Raw genomic sequence first — 19589 nt, forward strand, 5'->3', positions numbered from 1 at the left:
ACAAATCTTTAGCTAGCCACATGAGGAAAAAAGAGATGAGTCAAATAAAGAAAAACAGTGAAAGTGGAGAAATGTGAGAGATGCCACAGAAATAAAAGGATCATAAGGGACGATTATGAACAACAGTACGCCGATAAAGTGGATGACTTAGAGGAAAATGAAAAATTTCTAGACAAATACAGACTACCAAGAATGTGTCAATATGACACAGAAAACCTGAGTAGATTAAAAATAAATGAACAGACTGAAGTAGCAATCAAAAGGTTCTGAAGAAAGAAAAAACAAAAGACCTAGTGGATTTATGATTGAATTCTACTGAATATTTAAAGAATTATTACTAGTATTTTCTAACTTCTCAAAAAAAAAAAAAAAAGAACTAGAGAAAAAACTTTCCAGAACATTTTATGAGACCAGAATCACATTGATAGCAAAGACAACACAATGAAAGAAACTGTAGGAAAGCTTTTCTTACGAACATTGATGCAAGAATCGTCAGGTGTTAAACAGTTTCCCCCAAAACATGTCAAAAAGATTACTATCCTTGACATGTAAGGCAGGTTTAACAAATGCTAGTCAAATGATGATATAATTCCTTTAAAACTGAAACTACATCATCATCTAAATTGATGTGACAAAAGCATTAAACATAGTAAAACATCCTTACTTGGTAAGACCTTATGAAGGCTTAGGTAGAAAAAGAAAACTTCTCAACATAGAAAAGCCAATTGTGGAAAATCCTATTGAAATACTAATGGCATTCATCTCAGAAATAAAAAAAATAATAAAAAATTCATATGGAACTATAAAAGACAGCAAACAACCTCAACAATGCTGAGCACAGAAAACGAAATTGAAGTATCATACTTCCTACTTTAAATCATGTTACAAAGCTATAGTCAATAAATAGTATGGTACTGGTGTAGAAATCAAACCAGAGACCAATGGGAAAGAATAAAGATCCTTAGAGATACATTCAAATGTTTATAGTCAACTTTATTTATTTACTTACCTTTTGAGTACTGGAGATTAAAGCCAAAGACTTTGGACCGAGATACATCTTTATCCATTTCTACATTTTTTTTTTGAGGAAAAGTCTTTTTTTTTTTTATTAGTACATGTTTGAGGCACATAATGTTTACATTTCTTGTGTTAATGATACATGCACATAAACACATCTTAATTCCTTTTATAATCCTTATCTCCTCACCTTCCTCTATCTCCCCTCCATTTCTTGGTCCTCTTCCTATTTAAGGATATGTTTCTCTACCTGTTATTATATTTTGTTTTGTTTTTTTATTAATAATTTGAGTTTCTCATATAAGAGAAACCATTTAAGCTTGTGTGTCCTATTTATTTCACTCAAGATTATGATCTCAAAATGTATCCATTTTAATACAAATGATTCAAGTTTATTACCTTTCTTTTTTGGCAGAGTACTACTCTGCCAAATACTGTATAAATACTATATTTTCTTTACCATTCATCTATTTATGGAATATAGATTACTTCTTAGATTTAGCTATTATGAATTATGCTGCTATGAACATGGGTAAGCATGTATGGTTACATGATATCTTAAACTGTTTCAAGAAGATTTATCTTTATACTTCCTATTATCTATTGTTTATATTGTTCTTTATTTATATTTTGGCTTTGTCCAATAGGAGATATTTAAGCTTGTATTTGATTTATTTCATTCAACATTGTGGTTTCAGGGGCATCCACTTTCCCACAAATGACTCAAGTTCATAATTCTTTAGAGCAGAGTAGTACTCCATTATGAATTAATACCACATGTTACGTTTTTATTTGCCTGATGATGGATACAGAGGCCACTTGGAAGATTTAGCTACTGTGATATGTGCTCCAATAAAATATGATGCATTCACCTATTTTGGAAAGATAATTAAAAGGAAAATTGCTATATCAAATGGAATTTCTAGTTTTAGATTTTGAGGAAACTTCACATTGATTAACATAGTAGTTGTCCTAATCTGATTCCCGCTAACAATTTAGAAGTGTTCTTTCTCCCAAAAGCCTCATCAGGATTTTTTAAATTATTTGATTTCTTGATAATACCCATAGTTTCTGGAGTAAAGTAGAATCTTGATGCTTTAATTTGCAATTAATTCCTAATGGCCAGAGATGTTAAACATTGTTTTATAAATTTATTAGTCAGTTGTATTTCTGAAAAGTATCTACTTATTTAACTTGCCCATTTATTTTGACTGGGTCTTTTATTTAGGAGGCTCTAATTTTTTTTGAATTCTTTATGAAAGAATTTTGCCATCAAATAAATTACTGTACAGTTATGGCACAGGAGGTACTTATACAACTGTAAAATCGAACTGTGTATATGACAAATGATATATCAGTTTCTAAAATTCCCTGGACCTTATCCTTATCCTGTTTATAGGAAGCCATCACTAAAATTATATTCATAAATATCCCATTGATTCTATTATTTGACTCCTGCATACTTAATTAATTCTTTGCCTTTGTCTCCTTTAGACTTAAAACACCTCCCCAAGATGAAAATGCCTGCAATCTACTGAGGGCCACTAGTTAAATTTCTGCGGAGTATCCTTGACTACTTCAACCCCTTCAGCCTGAAGAAGTCAGATCAGTCATCACTCATTATCCCTCATGGCAGTTTGGGTTACTTCTTCAAAAAAAAAATGCTACAGGAAGCTAAGTCAGCTAAAAATATTATAGGCAGTCAGACAGGGTTAGGGGCTCAAAGTAGCCAGCACAGAGGAGCAGATGTCTTATGACTGTGGAGGAGTCAGATACCTTCCATTGTGGGCCAGATCCCAAGACAAAAGGCTAAATTTGGCCTTCAAACCCCACAGGGAGACCTTCTGAATATGGCTTTTCATGTTGTCAATAACAGAGATAAAAATCAAAAGGAAGAAAAATAACAATCTGATCTTTTAATAGTGACATTTGGAGCTCTAAGACAGGTAAACCACGACAAGGTGGAGCTGGCTGAGTCCCTCCTGGCCATGCTTCAAGTGCAACAAAAAGGATGCTAGGCAAGAGAATGCCCCTTCTACAATCTTAAGGGCCATTAGAAGAGTGACTGTCCTAGCCACCAGAGAGCAGGTAAGCTGTCCTCTAAATCTTTGCCCTTACAGGAGATCTCATCACCACTATATTCATCGCTGGCTGATCTATTTGGACATGCTGCTGAAGATTGATGGGGCTTGGGGCCCACAGCCCCCCATTAAAGTATCCTTCTCAGAGCTCCAAGTGCCACTGGAGGTCTCAGGTAAGACATTCTCTGTACTTGTAGACCTAGAGGCCATATTTAGTGTTCTTCCTGAGTTTTCAGGCCATCGTATTAAGTTCTCAGTCTCTGTAGTGGGTGTTGAAAGCCAACCTACACAGCCTTTACAGACAAGACCTATTACCTGCAGGTTCCAGACACTCTTCTTTATCCATAGCTTTCTAGTAATTCCAATATGTCCCACACCCCTTTTAGGTAGAGATCTTCTTCAAAATCTTAACTTCTCCTTTACCTTCTTCCTCCCCACAGCTCTGGTCCTCCAAACACTCCCTACAATGCACTGCAAAGCCCTCTCCTTCTCCCCTCCAGAGAAGAAGGGAGCTTCTTCTCTGGTCCATCCCACAGTTTAAGATACCTCCAACCCCACCTGTGCTACCCATGCCATACCTATTTTAATTTGTCTTAAGGATTCTTCAATTTTTCCTTGTATTCCCCAATATCCTATAGCTCCCAAACATTTATGGGGTCTTACCTAAAATCAAGCATCTTTTGGACAACAGTTTTCTTAAAATTACCCATTCACCCTACAATACTCCCATTCTCCTGGTACACAAGCCTAATGGGTCCTATAGTCTGATACAAGACCTTAGAGTAATCAATGCTGTTACCCCAGTTCACCCAATGGTGCCAAATTCTTGTACTATGTTCTCTCATATTCCTCCCTCCACGACTCACTTCATAATCCTAGACCTTAAAAAATGTCTTTTTTACCATCCCCCTACACCCTGATTGCCAGGATTCCTTTGTGTTTATGTAGATCAACCCAGACACTCTGATGTCTCAACAACTTACACCTGCCATCTCTATAGTATAACTTCTCCTCAGAGACACATATCATCCTCTAACTTTCCTGTTCATCAATTTAACAGACACACCTCTTATCAGGACTGACAGGTGTATTTTACACACATGCCCTGCCACAAACTCAAATATCTTCTCACCTTTGTTTGTAATTTTTCAGGATAGATAAAAGCCTTTCCCACAGCCAGGGAGAGTGCTGATGTAGTCACTAAACTTCTGTTACAGGAAATCATCCCAAGGTTTGGTTTACTTCAGAGTATTCAGTCAGATAATGGTCCAGCCTTTATCTCTCAGATCCCTCAACAGGACTATAACCAAAATGGAGTGTCCCCTCCTCAGAATTTCAACAGTGGTCAAGGTCACTGGACTGCCATCCTGGTTCCACGTCACTCAAGATAAGAGATGCCCTCCTCACCCTAACTCTCCTGACTCTAAACATTCTGAGAAGTCATCTCATCTCCTATCAGCCATTTGCATCTCACCAAGGCCTCACAGCCACAATTTTCAGTCTAGGTCATGTTTTGTTATCCTATTTGGTTCCTTATCCCTTATACCGTTACACTTTATTAGTTAATGTTTTCACCATAACTATCTTAGTTCTCTCCTCCCTCAGCTGTTTAGTTAAACATGAGACTCCTGTAGATCTAAGATCTCATGTCACTTACACTGATACAGCCATGGCCCTCCGCACCCCTACTCTATAATTTCCCAAACATGATTCAATCATCAGGCCTTATATTTCTCTTGCTTCTTATTCTTTCCAGCTCAATCCCTAAAACAAGGACAAGTCTTACCTACACTTTTAACTTTTACCCTTCAGATGGGGAAATAATTACCTCTTGTAACTCCACCCCTCCCAACTCCATGCTTATTTTTCAGATTCTTCCTCACCATGGCCCTGATGGAACATATTTGGATCAAGGGCAATTTTCCTTCTACCTTTCCTCAGTCCTTTAATTATGATAGTGATATGCCTCCTCATAGCACCTTGTGTTTTTATTTCTCCAGTCTAGGATGTGAGCATGCAGCAATGGTTAATTCCTCGTCCTAGATGAAACACCTGGTACTGGCTTTTACCTAGACATCAACTGTCATCTAAACCCCAATATGTCACCCCCTTTCAGCATGAAGGAGTAAGAGTCTTCGCCCTTTTCCTAACAATAAAAAGAAGGGAATGAGAGAGTTTTGACCTAGAATAAATTACTACACAGTTATGACGGTGGTCTAACAAGGCAGAAGGCCAAAGCAGGAACATCTACCACTTTCTGCTTCTTCTTCAGCCCTAATGGCAACTCCCCTTCCTGTTTGCATGCACAGAAAATTCCAATTGGCTCCTCTCACATCATCAGTATCCACTCCACGTGCCACTTCAATCAGAGGTCATATAACTTTCTGGCTTTTTGTATCTGATCGAAGGAGACAGTCCAGCCACCATGGGTTGTGTGCTCCTTTCCACATGCTCAGCTCAATAAAACTGCTGATTTGTATGTTAGCTTCTCTATTGCACTAGAATACTCTAACACTTTATTTATCTTAGATATTAGATCTTTTTATGAGGGAAAGCTGGCAAATTTTTACCATCCAGAAAGTTGTCTCTGTACTCTGTTGATTGTTTGCTTTGGTACACAAAGCATTTTAAAGTTGATATCCAATTTGTTGATTCTTGGTGCTATTTCTTGGGATTCTGTTCAGAAAGTCTTTGGGTACACTTATATCTTTTAGAGTTTACCTATTTTAGTTTCCAGAAGATTAAGTATTTTTGTTCTAATGTTAAGATCTTGATCTATTTTGAATTTAGCCTAGTGCATGGTGAGAAATTATGCATCTAGATTTAATCTTCTGCATGTGAACAGCCAATTTTCCCAAGACCATTTCCATTTGTTAAAGAGTCTATCTTTCCTCCAGTGAAGGAATTTGGCCCCTTCATAAATGATAACATAGCTGAATGGGCCTGAAGTTGTTTCTGTATTTTCTGTTCTGTTTTATGGATCCACAAGTCTGTTTTGTTGTTGCTTGTTCATTGGTTTTGCTAATACCATGTTGTTCTTATCACTGTAGCTTTGTAGTATAACTTTAAGTCTGAGATTGTGGTTACCCCTCTGTTGCCCTTTTCTCCCAGACTTGCTTTTACTATTCTGGGTCTTATCTGGTTTCATATGAATTTTAGTATTGCTTTCTACAGTTTTGTAAAGAATGTTATTGGCAAATTGACTGATTCATTAAATATATACAGTAGTTTTGAAAGCATGGACATTTTGACTATATTGATTCTATTTAGCTTATCTTGGAAAAGGGAATATCTTTCCATTTTCTGATATGCTTTGCCATCTTTTTTTTTTTTTTTTTTGAGACAAAAGTACAGCCTGGCCTTGAACTCCCAATGCTTTACCTGTAATATTATAGTTTTCATGGTAGAAGCTTTTCACTTCCTTGATTATGTTAATTTCTAAGTATTTCATTTTCTTGATGCTATTATAAAAGGTATTGTTTCTTTAATTTCCATTTCAGTGAGTTTGTTACTGCTGTACAGGAACATTATTGAGTTTTGAGTGTTGGCTTTGTGACCTAATATGCTAACAAATTTGTACTAGTTCCAGGAGTCTTTTGATGGCGTTTTTGGGGTCTTCAATGTGAAGGATCATGCCATCTGCAAATAATGATAACTTAATCTTTTTCTTCTCTATCCATATTTCTTTTATTATTTTCTCTTGTCTAATTGCTCTGGTTAATGTGTCAAGAAATGTACTAAACAGAAGTGATGATAGAAGGCATTCTTAGCTTGTTCCTGCATTTAGGAGGAAAGCTGCCACTACCTCTCCATTTAGTTTGATATTGGCCATTCACTTGTCCCAAAAGGCTCTTAATAAAATTGAGATAAAATTCTTCTCATTTTTTTCAGTATTCTTATCATGAATGGATGTTGAATTTTTCTGTACCTATTGGGGATTCATCACAGGGATCAATAAATATAACACATCTCACAAGCAGAAGCAAGGACATGATCATATCAGTAGAAAAAGAGGCTGAATTTGTGGCTAGTCTCCATTCTGTCCTATATATTCTCCACAGTGGCACCAAGAGGACACATTGGGGAAAGGATAAGGTTTATTCATTTATATACTGTGAGCTTGCTAAGCTTATTTTTTAATCCTAGGATGATTTGAAGTTCCATTAGGGTTTTTCTATGTAGACATTGAAATCATTTATGATTAGAAAGTTTTATTTCCCTTTCTTCTCTTATGCAATTTATTATTATATTGTCTTATGCATTATTGCACTGACTTGGGTTTATAGTTCAATGTTGAATAGGAGTAGAAGGAACACACATTTTCCATATTTTTGATCTTGTAAAAAATTCATTTTTCAGTAAGGAATATGGTTCAAGCTGGTCATGAACTCACTATGTAGCACAATATGGCCTCGAACTCACAATGATCCTCCTGCTTTAGCTTCCTGAGTGCTGAAATTACAGGCATGTACCACCATGCTCAGTCTGATGTTAAATAAATGATGTTAGCTGTCAGATTTTCTGTAGATTCTTTTACTTGGTTAATAATATTTTTCTATTCCAATTTTGCTGTTTTTTAATAAAAGGATGTTGAAATTTGCCAAGTGATTTTTCTACATTTACTGACATAACCTATAGTGTTTTATTTTTTAGTCTGCTAATGTATTTACATTGCTTTTCTTTTTTCTTGTTCACATTGAGAAGAGTATGTATTTTAATTACCAAAGATGTTGAGTATTTATACAATGAAATCCTTTCTGAAGATTATTTCACTGTAATTGGGATTGAAAGGAAATAAAACTTTTATCCTTATCATTTCTGAGTGGTGACCCTTGAATTTTAAAAAATTCATCAGAAGACAGATGGACAGAAACAGTGACAGTGAGCAAGCTCGGTGTCCTGTGGGCTCCTCAATAACTACTCACTTTCAAGAGACCGTACTCTGCTCAACATCCAGCCTTGTCTCAGGGGTCATGCTCAGGGTTTCAGAAAACTCATGGTGGAAATAAACAATGTGCCATGGTAACTGAGAGTGTGGGTATTAGCAGCTATACAAAGTCAGCCTTTATTGGATGAGCCACTTCCAAAATGATGAAAGGGTCTTTGAAGTGTTTTCTCTTCAAGCTGGACAATATACATAAAGTTAGGAAACTATATAGCAAGCAAGTTGACTGCAAAAGTTTCCTTTTATTTATGCAAAAATTGAACTAAGAATGGCAAAGATGAATCTCTCTTCCTACACATTTATACTAACTTTTTCTTTGTTTTCTCAAGGTATTCTACTTTCAACCTTCAAGTAAGTCCATAAAGAATTTGGAGTTGACATGGTATTTAATACATTTAGGATGCGGAAGACCTTTCAGAAGGAAGATAATGCTGAAAGATATCAGTCTTTGCTCCTTCTCTGGGACAACATAAAAACGATGAGAATGGTTTCATGAATGATGAGGACAACAAAAATTCAAAGGTAAGTGACAGTCTTGTATTTTTATTGCAGTGGAAATGGCTTATATAAATCCTCTAAAAAGTAAAATTAGTACTTGTATTTATTTTATAAAGAGAAATACGTACAAATAGTCATAAAATGCATTTGGAGAACTGAAAAAATTTCATACAGACTGGGTGATTCTCCCATCCTAAAGAATACTTCTTATCCAAAGATGTTTTATTTGCAGCAAACTTTTTTCCTAAGGTATTTTTAAAGAGTCAGAAGCATATCTAAATTCATCAGTAAGAATGCCACACAATTGTATCATAGTTCCATTTCAAAGAAGACAGCTAAAATATGAATCAACTTTCTCTTTACAGAACACAGGCTCCAAACATGATTATAAACCATCGTCTGCCCCTGAATCTGGCTCTAAAGCCTTATCTTGCACTGAAAAGATCTGTAACTTTTTAGCTTTTCCAGCTGAAAATGGAGTGCAGAGTATAGAATCAATACAAGAAAAGAGAGAAATAGGGAATAAAGAAAACTCAACTAAATTTCCAGTAGGAAGGACAGATTTCAACAGTGACTAATCTTTTAAAAACTCAGTTCTTATATCTCAATACCATAAAAGAACTCTGAGGTTGGATCTAATCATACCACAATGAAATATGACCATGGTTCAGTTCTAGTTGATATTAAATATTCCCTGTCAGAAATTTGGGCTAGAAAAGCATCTAGTTATTGTAATTGTGATTTTGCAGTAGCTATAAGAGAGTTATTTTTTCCTTAGATTTTTGTGGTAATTATGATCCTTTAAATAAATTACCCTGTTTCCTTCAGTGCTTAGATGTAAACTGGGCAGAGTCTACTGACCTTGCTAGCAAATGTGGTAACTGCTGGTCTACATCATCTCAGAAGAAAATAGAATCACTTCATTGCCAACGGGGAGAAAAAGCCCTTCGTGTTACTATAATTTCTATTACCTTAAACATCTCTTTTAAAATAAAGCTGTGCTAAGATGGATATATCCTTAATCCCAATGATATACATTTATTCCCATGCATTAAACTTTGTGAAACTTTTACATAATGTGACTAAGTGGTATTTTTGAACAATAGAAAAACTTTACATACACTTCACAATAGAATAAAGTACACACTGATATTTTAAAAGTTAAGTACATGATTTTGGTGAATGATTTAATAAATGTGTCAATCTAAAGCACATCAATGACAAAATCATAGTATGAAAAACTGAATTAACTTTGGCCAGTAATCAACATGGTTTTGACAGCACACTTACTGCCTCTTGCTACTCCGGTTAGTCTGCAATTTGGCTTCTTTTGAAAATCATTTGATACTTGATGTAATGTTATGAACTAAAAACCAGTGGTCAACTTAACACCAGCTGAATTAAATCAGCATGATGCAGAGTATATACAGCCCACCTGAGGCAAGTTGTCAGCATAAAAGGAGATGACAGTGTGGCAGTGTGGGTTTTCCTAAGTATTGTTGTTTGGAGCTGTTGGTTCTCCTGGAGCAGCTTTTCATGCTGGCTTCTCCGATATGAATTAGGAGGAGCTGGAGGAGCTCAGGACCTTGTGCTGAGAATGGCTGCGGTTCACTTTGCAAGAGCTTTGGTTCTTTCTTTCAGCATCCCTTTCTGGGTCCTGAGAGGAAGATATGTACTGTTAATCTCCAGGAATTTTATCACAATGACTTCCTGATATGTAATCAACTGTTCTCATTGTTGGAGGAGTTTGGGACCCCTTTTTCACTGAAGATGGCTGTGGTACTTTTCAGGGGAGCCCTGGTTCTTATTTTGAGCATTGCTTCTTGGCTCCAGTGGAGAACCCTCAACATACTGACACAGACCCTTCATCCCACTCGGATAGACTTTCTAGCCTCCACTGCTGACCTTCAGGCCTTCCCAGCACAGATCTGTAAAATAGACTTGCATGAGTCATTGTTGTAAGCTCTAGGCTTCCAGTTAAACTTGTGGGAGGCATTGTCATGGGTTCTAGGTTTTCAGCTGGACTCACGCATGACATTACTCCTGATGGATCCAGGCTCTCAGCTGGGTTTTCTAGGTCTTTAGTGTCATAGAAAGGTTTCTTCTTACATGTTCTTGTATTTAACTCTGGGTGATCAACATAAGATAATATTATAGGTTCTGTGTCCTGTATGTAATTGTTCTCCTTACAACCCCTAACTACAACAGATATCTTGACATTTTTATGTTGATGTGGTTCATTTCCATGATCACAGAGAATATTTTGACCATCCAAATGCCCCATTTCCTTTTTGAGCTTTTATTTCCTGTCTATTTGATTTTCCTGACACTTTGCCATTTTCACTTCTGTCCAGATGAACATTTCCTAAACATGTTCCAATTGTTGATCTTCCAACAGACGAATCTACACTCTTAGAAAGGTCTTTTTCCATGTGAAGAACACACAAAGGCTTTGGTGCTGAGTTCGTGTTATTCCATTTATACTTGCTTAGCACGGATTCCTCTTTGTAAGTACAGAAAAATTGGGATCTAATTAAGGTTTGCTTCATTAATGCATTCTCTTAGGGGTTTCACTGATGAATTATATACTTGTACAGGAGATCTAAGAAGCAAGAGGACAGAAGCTCCATTGTTAATTGTATTTCCATTAATTGTATTTCTGTCATTGCATAGAAGCTCTGCTTTGTCCTGGTCATCACATAGGCTGCTTGTTCATCCAGAAGAACCAGCAAAGTTTTCACAGTGTCTCTGCCACAGTAGGCAGTGTGTGGATTATGGTGTGATATTTTGGCTGTGTAAGACCTATGTCAGTGGGGCCAAGAGCTCTGCCCTCTTATTGAGAAGTGACAAGTTTAATCGTCAAGTCCAAATCTTGAGCAGCTTCCTCTACTGTTTGACAGAAGAAAGCCTTGCTGTTCTGGTCTTTTATCAGCTGTATCTTTACTACCGAGAGTATCCAACCCCTTGCAATGCTTAGGTTTGGTATTTCTCCAAAAATCTCATGTAGTTTGTTAATGAACTTAGATATCCCTTTACACATGTCCTTAATGGACCAGAGGGCAAGGGTGCATAGCCTTTCCCTCCAAGTTCAATTGTTCTAATAAATGACATAACCACCAAAAAGATATCTAACAGCATGTTTTAAATCAGTGACAGCTTCCTTTTCAAGTCCATGGTCAGGAACAGTGAGAATATGAGCCTGGGCCAGGCACTCTTGAAATTCTCTAGCAGGTTTAAACACAAAAATACTAAATATGTACATACGTGTATTCAAAGGTTATGTCCTTTGAGCATTAAAAGAATTCCCACTGATATCTTCTCGTATGGAGCAAGGATACTTCATTCATAAGTCCAGCTACAACTGAATTGAATGGGATCCTTGCCTTCGACAGCAATGGTGTCATAGCATCCCTGAAAATAAAAGAAGATACCAAATGTATGAAATCGCAGTTATGTTGATCATGGGCCTAGACATTAGTCCATCAAGATGTCTTATTTAAGGGGAATTAATGAGCAGTTTTAGGGTTAAGGCCCTGAAATTAGAACCAGATGCCTCTTAAAGATGATCATGAGAAACCCCCACATGTTATGGGCCCAGGGTGAGCAGAGGGATCCCTGTCTAGCAGGTTGCTGGTTTCACGGAGGATGGTAGATTAAGAGGTTGATCATGGGAGATGGAAGGTCATATTGACAAGGACTTATTTGACTTAATGGGGCATGTCTAACAATGGAATGAATATATTATGTAAAATGGAATCGCGGTACTTTGGTTGTGGATAGTCGTGTTGTTGAGAAGGTAAAATGAGGTAAAGAGTTTAATAGTTTATGTGTACTTATAGTTTAATTGCTTGCTTATGTCCATAGGGATAATAATTTAATATTAATTAAGCATATAATGGTTTATATTTTATCTTGCAGGTTATGTAATAGTACATTTGTTTAAATGGGGACATGCATTAAGGCACTGCGTACACAGAAATGCGAAAAAGTGCATTGTTTATACATACAACATATGAACATGTATCTGTGTTGTCAAGGGATAGTTTAACAAGAATTTCAGTTTTAGGTACTGATGTTGCGGCTTTGTGTCTCTTCCTTGAATTGCATATCCTGGGGAAAAATTATTTCCATTTTTGGTTTACAGGACCAGAGTAATTGTTTATACTAGTACTCTTCACTTTAGGATTTTATTTTCTGCTATCCTTCCAGTGGGAAAAGAATTAGGATGGTGAAGAAATAGATAATGGATGCTAATTGACCAATTATGGTGTAAGGATATTCAACTGGTCTTTGATAGTAGCTTCACCTTTTCATCATCCTGGTTGTATTTCAGGGATGATGTGGGTGTACAAGATCAGCTTCATCCTCTACTTCACACTCTTTGTCTGAGAGAAAATTCTGCTGTTGAATAGGGGCTATAATGTCTTTATTTTCAGAATTAGAAGTCAAAGTTCTACATTTTTTATGAATATCAATCAGATCTAGCTCATTACTATTCTTCAAGAAATCTTAAGTCTTCTTAATGTTTTCATAATGGTCCACCACTTCCGTGTTTTTCACAGATAAGTCCAGTTTCTCAACCAGTAAATATTTCCATGTCATCTGGACATCACGGAGACAGACTGTGAATCCTCCATAGTGCAACTTCCTGTTCCCCGCCCTGGCCAGCTGCAGCGCGGGGACCTGGAATCTGTTGCACAGAGACTTGCTCTTTTCAGAGCTGCCAAGTGCACGCCAGTTGTTCCTGAACACTTTAATCACAGCCAACACGGGCCTCTGGTTAAGCACAGCCGTCTCGGCCGGCTGGTTGCGAGGACTCCAGGCAGCACTGACCATGCAGGCCACACTGGCCCCGGAGGCTCAGGCGCAGAGCCCTCTCCCAGAGGCCCAGCCTAGGCTGTTCCATGTGCTCGGTGACCGTGGCTGAGGTTTCAGATCTCCTACATGGCTTTTCAAATGTCGAATCACACTTTTATTTCTTTTGTAAGTCATTTGACTATAGTCATTTATGAAAGTAATTATTGCTGCATTTCACTGCCTAAGACTGGTTTCAAGATTTTTGTGTCTAACTTCATGAAGTGTATTTGGAGATTTCTTTAACTTTGGTTTTAGTGTCAGGGTTGTGCTGTTCTCATAAAATGAATTGCAAAGCATTCGTGTCCTCCTTCCCTCCCTCTCTCCCTCCCTCCTTTCTTCCTTCCTTCCTTCTTTCTTTCTTTCTTTCTTTCTTTCTTTCTTTCTTTCTTTCTTTCTTTCTTTCTTTCTTCTTTCTTTTTTTTATAAAGGTTTGTGGAGAACCAATACTTCTACCTTAAATATTTGGTAGAAGATTTGAAGGAAATCATCTGAGTCTGAAGTTTTTTTTCACAATATTTTATGCCACAAATTCATTCAGTGTCTTTATAAAATATTTCAGTTATCTATTTCTAAGTTACACTTTGTGGATTTTAAAGAATTGGTCTATTTTATTTTAATTTTGTGTTTATAGGCACATACTTATTCACAGTATGTGCTTATTGTTTCTTTCACGTTTATAGATCTATAGCAACATCTCATATTTAGGTTTTGGAGATTTGAGTCTTCCTCCTCCTTCCTTGTTCAGTTTGGGGTCAGGTTCATCAGATTTGTCCATCTTTTAAGTAACTAGCTTTTGATTTCATTAGTTTTCTGTATTGTCTCCTGTATTCCATTTCATTGATTTCTGTTGTTATGTTTCTTCTCACTTTGAATTTAATTTTCTCTGTTTTCTCATATCTTAATGTAAAGCTAGGCATATTAATTTCAGACCTTTTTTCTTGCTTAAGTATTTACCGCTGTTGATCACTGTCTTAGCTATTTCAGAAATTCTGGTACACTCTATTTTCATTTTCACTCAGTTAAAAATGTTCTCTAATTTCCCACAAGAGTTCCTCTTTGTCTTGTGGATTATTTTCAATAATTGAGGATATTCCAGACATCTGGTTTTGATTTTTTAGTATCATTCTGTTATGATTATGGAAATGTTTTGTATGATTACATATTTTTTGAATTCCTTATGATTAGTATTTATGTCCAGAATTTTTAAAAATATGATTTAAAAAAAGTCTATAGCTTAATAGGGAAGAAACTGTTCAAAAGAAAAGAAAAACTGATGGGAGAAAGGGAAAAGGAAAGAAGGAAAAAGAAAAAATATATATAGTTATACAGCCAGTTTCTCTTAGCTCATCGAAAAGAAATTTTTGTGCTAATACTTTTTTGGACACTATTTCATGTCTATATCTTATAACTACTATGAATGTAACAATAGGCAATCTATTAACTAATGCTCTTTCCTACTAGCCTGTTTTGAACTGTTTTATTACTTTGTTTAAAAGTAAAATATAACCTTTCTTTTTAAAAAGTTTTTTATTTTAAAGAGATTAAGACAAAAGAGGACATAACAAAGCAGATCAAAACAGAACAATTTAAGCAACACAGCATTTCACCACAAGACAACCTGATGTAACAGTAGCTACCATAATGTCTCTTTCTTTGAAATAGTTGAGCATACTTTCATATACAATAGTATCAAACATAAAAAATATTATAAAATCATTTAAGAGAATGAAAGTATTACAGGACATTCAGAACCAAATAACAGAAAATGAACAATGGCTACTATATTATCTCATTTCCATAAAAAATTTGTTTGTACTATCACACATAATAAAATCCAATAAGATACAACATGATAGAACCAATGGAAACAGAAGAACAAAAGCATGGTAGGTCTTCAAAGTAAGATGATTTTTAATCAGCACTGGCTATTATAATGTCTTGTTTTTTTCAAAATAGCTGTTCATACCATTACAGATAATAAAATCAAACAAACCAGGATAAAACCATTCCAACTAATGAATGAAAACATTATAAGGCTTCAAAACAATATAATGGGGAATCATGATTATCAAAAACTCTTATGTACTCTTACCATTTCTTACACTAGGGAGATTATATCGTATTTATACATGTGAGTTTGATTTATTTTGCTTATGAATATGGTCTCAAGTTGCGTTCATTTATTTATAAACATCTCAATGTGATCATTCTTTATAGCTGAGTAATACTTCATTGTATAAAAATACCACAACTGATATTAGAAATAAATAAAAAATAAAAATCTGTAGTTGAAATATATTCCAGTGCTGTTAACGAGAGTCCTCTGTAGGTGACAATTAGAGTGGTTTGATAAGATGCTTGCTGATTTCCTCCCTTTTATTGAGAACTGAGTGTTGAAATGGGCATTCATAATGGTGGCAAGCAGGCATGCCCTGCTGTGATTTATTCTCTGTTGCATAGAATAGTAGCTCTCCATTGACCATTGAATAACTTCATTTCAGCAAGCAGCAATTTGCACCACTGATACACTGATACAGAAGCATCATGATTTGATAATTTGTCTGTGCAAGAATATTAACCACCACATGTTGAACGTATCAAACTTATCAAAAAAATACTCCCACCATCATAAGGCACAAACTGATAAGTAATCCTAATGCAAAAGTACCACTTAAAAACTTATCAAATTAAATCAGGGGCACCTGGACACATGATAGCTAAGCTATCTCAGAGAAAATCAGGCTCATGAGTTTACTGGACCCACCAGACCAATAAATGATGCAAACCTCCACTCCATGTTGGTTAGGTAAAAGAATTCCTGGCCTGGAAGTCACTGGTGACATTCATATGGATCACCCTGCTTGATGTGGCCACCAGAACTGCTTCTGGTGCTCCTCGGCTCAGGTTTTTCATCAGCTCCGCACTATTAGGAAGACCTTTGATGCTTCAGAAAAACTTACCTTGCTCTATAATCTTACCTGGCACCTGTTTTTTGTATCCCTATGAACTCTGTGTTTTGGTTTTAGTTTCAGCCTGTTCAAATCCTGCGGCAGCTGTTAACTCTTTCCTGGCTATTTTGTAACCTACACATTATCATCGTGTGAAGTGTGATGTATGATTTGAATTTTAGAGACACTAGTAATTACAACTGGGATAAAAGAAACCAGTTGTCGGGTTCGGCAGCTATCAAGTAAGACCGTGAATATTTGGTCAGATAAGGCTGATGAAACTGACATAGCTCATGAATTTACTGTTATTCAAGACATTCTGACATGAAAGACACAAACAAGGCAGAACTCGTGCACCACAATAATTTTGGACTTACAATTTTTCTTTCTTTTTTATCAGTTTATTATTATGTTGAAACTTTTATATTACTATAGCAAATAACACAAATTTAACAGGTTAAAACGGTACTCATTTATAAGCGCCTGCCTGGGCAAGCGCAAGGCCATTAGTTTGATCCCTTGTTAAAAACAAACAAAAACTCCCCAAACCCGTGAGTCAGAACTCCAGACATAATTTAACTGTCCTCTGCTCAGAATATTACAAACAATGATGGTGGTCACTGAATATGAAGGTGATTACTGAACTTTGAAGTACTCTTCTAAAAACACTTAGGCCCTGAACACAATTTACTTCCCTGACAGTGGATTACACTCAAATCCTAGAGCTTAGAGCCTTCCATGCTATCTTCACCATGGCTCTTTCAAGCCCCTCTCCCCATATAGGAGCATAGCATGGAACACAGCACTGTGTTCAGCACCGGAAGAGTTTTTCCTTCTTGGAAGGGACTAGTTATTCATGTCAGGTCTTTTCCTTGACTAAATCAGAGCCGTCAGGTGAAATCCTACCTTTGCTTAACCCTAACTCTAATTGAAATTAAATTGAAAACTTTAATTATAACTGAAAAATCCCTTTACCTAAGAGTGATACGCTGTCATAGTTTCAGGTGCTTCTGCCAGTTAAAGGAAGGGATTATACAGGGCTTTATGCCAAGGGGGCATCACTGATCTTGAACTGCCAGTCTCAGGTGATACCACTGCCTCAAACCTGGGATGCTAGAAGTTCAGGCACAAGTCACTATGCCCAGCTTACAAATTTCTCTTGAGTAGTAGTTTTGTGAGTCATCATTTCTAGCCTTTCAAACTAATTTGAATATAATATAATAAGTTTAATGTATAGGCAATTAAATACTTCCAGTGTTAGAGGATTTTTTTTCAAACTGTGTTTGGGTCATTTACATTTAGTGCAATTGATAGATGTAGAGTCACCATTTTGTTCTCTGATTTTGGTTTTTTATTCATAAATTCATATCTTTTATGAATTATTTTAATAGTTTTGTTATCCCAATTAAATATACCTATTTCCTTTTGTCTATAATTATGGTTTTTAGTAATCTCTTTGGAATGCATATCTCTATCATCTATCTATCTATCTATCTATCTATCTATCTATCTCCCATTCCTTCTCCCTCATTTCTCCCTTACTTTTCACAGCCTTCTTAGGGCTTTTCAATTCTAAATAAAATATATAATCATAATAATTAGATTTCTTTATGTATTTATTTTCTACTCATTATATAGTTGTTTTAAATCTATTTCATCTATATTATAGTTATTATATGCATTTCATGAAAACTCCATCAGAAAATTTATAAATTCACTTCCAATAATTATTCATATTAGGAAGACTTAACAGAAGAGTAGCTGACTTTATTTACCTAATTTATAATTTCTGTTGTTCTTTCACTTCTGAAGTTAAAAATTTGCTTCTTAGTCATTTCTTGCAGCCTGAGGAACTTCTTTTTGGCATTTCTTCTAGAAAAACATCTGGGAAGTGACATTATTTTTCTTCTCCTGAGAATGTCTTTATTCTTAAAGGATGCTTTCTCTTAATAGAGAATTTGATCAAAAGTGTTGAAAGTTCTCTTTTTTTTTGCAATTTAAAGTTGATTCTCCATCTTCTCTTTTTTTCTCATTTCTGAAGATGAATTGGCAATCATTTAAATAATCATCCCTTCTTAATAATGTGCGGTTTTTTTTTTTTGCTTCTTTTCATGATTTTTTTAATCTTTGGTTTTAGTAATTTTCTTTATCTTTTGTTTTCACATGATCATCTTTATTATGTTGAGAGTGTGGTGATCTTCATGAATCTGTAATTTATCTTTCACCAAATTAGGAAAGTTTCCATTTAAAATTTTTTTTCAACTAACTCATGTCTCCTCTCTACTGGGACTCCAATGATAAGGATTTGAACATTTTGTCATGTCCCACAAACCCTGAGGATCTGTTCATGTTTTTTCTTCAATTTTTTGCTCTGTTCTTCACATTGTATAACTTTTATTAACTTACATTCAAGTCCAAGGACTCCTAGTATATCCAGGCTACTATCCAATATTCATGAAATGTTTCATCTTACATGTTGCCTTTTCAAGTAAAATTTAATATGCTAACATGATTTAGAGTGTAAATTCTATTTTGTCTTCCATGGGTGTTGTTTCTAATGAGAACTGAAGTTTTTAGCCTTTAGAGTCATTTATACAACGACCAACCTGGGATTTCATGGATTTGATGAGATAGTATAGTTCTCATAGCCTCTGAAGTTTTTCCACTGTTCAAATTTCTTAAGGGATTGAACCTGAGCCTTGTGTGTGCTATTTATAACGTGAAGTTTCTGTTTTTCCTCTTCTCTCTTGATTTTCTCCTCACTCTCTACCACTGAAACATTTGATTTCACATGTTCTGTGATCAGAAAAACAGCTTTCCCTCACAATTTTGTCTCTTCTCCTTTTCACATAATTCTGGGGAGACTGAGACTATCATTAGGCAAAGTGGAGTTAGGGGGAAAAAGTATTGAGATTCCTCCCACAATCATCTGACCACAGTGGATCTATTCCAGCATCCGTTAGCCATAATCACATGTTACCACTTAGGGTTTATGTCTCCATGCCACTGTTGACAGTAACCCACTTCTGTATCTGGGGCTCACATTTGGTTTTGACTGACACGGGAGAAGAGAAAAAGGAAAAACAGATTTCTCTATTACTATCTTTGTTAAGTCAGTTGCTTGCTAGGTAAGGTAGGTAACTGTGGAGAGAGACCTATGACCGATGCCTCCGATAACAAGAACTAAAAACCTTGTCAATAGCTATGAGAGTGAAGCTGGAAGCAGATCCTTCAGCTTCAGTC

At 35.8% G+C, this 19589-nt stretch overlaps 2 pseudogenes; one reads left to right on the forward strand and one right to left on the reverse strand.

The window, feature by feature from the left end:
* The first annotated feature begins 8111 nt into the window (after positions 1–8111).
* On the forward strand, positions 8112–9422 carry LOC100722017 (pro-MCH-like; annotated as a pseudogene).
* Positions 9423–9740: 318 nt separating this feature from the next.
* Positions 9741–13377, reverse strand: LOC100722290 (PCNA-interacting partner-like; annotated as a pseudogene).
* Positions 13378–19589: the final 6212 nt, after the last annotated feature.

The sequence above is a fragment of the Cavia porcellus genome, unplaced genomic scaffold, assembly GCF_034190915.1.
Source record: "Cavia porcellus strain 051 isolate PalLab524CR breed Dunkin Hartley unplaced genomic scaffold, mCavPor4.1 scaffold_5, whole genome shotgun sequence".
Taxonomy (NCBI): Eukaryota; Metazoa; Chordata; class Mammalia; order Rodentia; family Caviidae; genus Cavia; species Cavia porcellus.